The sequence below is a fragment of the Macrotis lagotis genome, chromosome 1 (genome assembly GCF_037893015.1).
Source record: "Macrotis lagotis isolate mMagLag1 chromosome 1, bilby.v1.9.chrom.fasta, whole genome shotgun sequence".
NCBI classification, from domain to species: Eukaryota; Metazoa; Chordata; class Mammalia; order Peramelemorphia; family Peramelidae; genus Macrotis; species Macrotis lagotis.
Window position 1 is genome coordinate 205,024,144 of NC_133658.1, and position 2,045 is coordinate 205,026,188.

The following is a 2,045-nucleotide window of genomic DNA, read 5'->3' on the forward strand; positions in this document are numbered from 1 at the left end:
AAAAGTCATGTTACAATAATTCCTGACTTATCTAGAGATCACTCAATTAGAAACATAGGCCTAAGTCAAGGGTGGGTAAGTCCACCATGACAAACTGCTTCCTTAAACTGAGGGGAAAACAGCTCAATGATAACATAAACTGAATGTGCTCTCATGTCTCTTAAATTCAAATACTACCCCCAAAAAAATTAGCTCATACATCTCTAGTATCCTAAATGCCCTTCACAGGAACTCTGGGAAGTAAATTCTATAATTATTAATATTTCCATTTAGTAGATGAGAAAACAAATGATTTGACTATTGTCCTAACACTGAAAGGTAGGGCTGAGATCTAAATCTATGTCTTTTTACTCCAATATTCTAATATTCATCTCTAAAAAAGACACACACAAAAAAATTGAGAGAGCAGTAAAGATAGACTTCATAAAGGCCACTACCCTTGGGCCCTCATATTACCTATTTATCCTTACTTTGGAGGACAAAAGTTACTTGAGCTCAGTTACTTGATTTTCAGACCCCCATACAAGGGAGAAAATACATGATAGGAAGCAGGATACCCATCTTATAAAACTTTTTTTCCATTTCCAAGTTATTTGATCATGTACATTTGATTTCCTTTTTTCCTGATCTCAGTTTCTTATTCATAAAATTAGAACTTAGATAGATCTCTTGGATCTCTCCTTGGGCAGAAGGTCTTTGGTTGTAAAAGGAGCACTGTGATTTAGAAGCTAAAAACTAAGCCTCAAAGCCAAGAATAACAGTGTTTAAGTCTCCCTTCTGACACAGACTGTGGGCCTGAACTGAACTTCCCCATACCAGAGGTGTCAAACAACAAGCACTATAAACAGATTAAAATGAAATTGGGAAATGTTTAACAAAATAAGTAAAAAATGCAATACAAAATGTTGATATGAAGTTTTCTTTTTTTGTTGGGGTTTTTTTTTGCAAGGTAATTGGTTCAAGTGACTTGCCCAAGGTCACACAGTTAGGCAATTATTGTCTGGGTTTAGATTTGAACTCAGGTCCTTCTGGCTCTAAGGTTCTTTCATGCCACCTAGCTGCCCAAATTTATGGTTTTCTAAGTCAATATACTGCTGAAGCAATCTACTTCTTTTGAAGTTTGACATTACTCTTCTAGGCAATTATTTAAGGCTATAAACAGAGAAATTGCCAAGGTTTTAGTAGAGGGAAATTTCTTCATCTTGAAGTTCCCTTTTCAAATAAAATCATATATTTAGTCTCTACTTCTATGATTATAAACTTCTATGATTATAAATTAGAAGTAGTTGTACAACTACAACAGCCAAATATATAAACTGATAACCATAAGAAAAATGAACTAATTTAGAGGAGATAGAAAAATAAGGAAGAAAAGTTACAAAAATTCAAAAAATCAGAATAATTTGTGCATAAATTGGCTAGAGACAAACAGCAATTCCCCTCAATAGCCCTTGAAAGCATCATTTAATTCAAGAACCCAATCTGTGTCTGTGATTATAAAAGGAGCACTGTGGTTTAGAAGCTAAAAACCAAGTCTAATATTCATAATGATCATCCTAGAAACCAGGAGACAGAGTAAGTTTTCCAGATTACCAGAATGGCATGCCTAATTCTTAATTCCATTGAGTCTGGTCTTAATCCATAGACCCTGTTATTGAAGGACTATTTAAAATTTTAGAAAAGAGAATTATTTGATGTTCTGTGATCCCTAAAACTGTTTTTGAAACCCTTAAAATATAAGGTCAAAATAAAATTACAAAAACCATAAATGAGACAATATTCTCTAAGATCTTACCACTAACCTAAAGGTGATGGCCATCAAGGCAATTACCACACTTTAAAGAGATGAACTTTTATATAAAAACAGAGAATAGAAAAAATCATTAACTTCTTTTATGGCCTGACTATGAAGGCTGCACAATATTAAATTGCCCAAACTGTCTCTCAAAGATTATTATCCTTATACAATGCTATGTGATCCCTTGTTTTCTCTTCTGGGCAAGACACGTCTCCCAGCATCCTTATTGTCTTCATTGTCGTCCTAT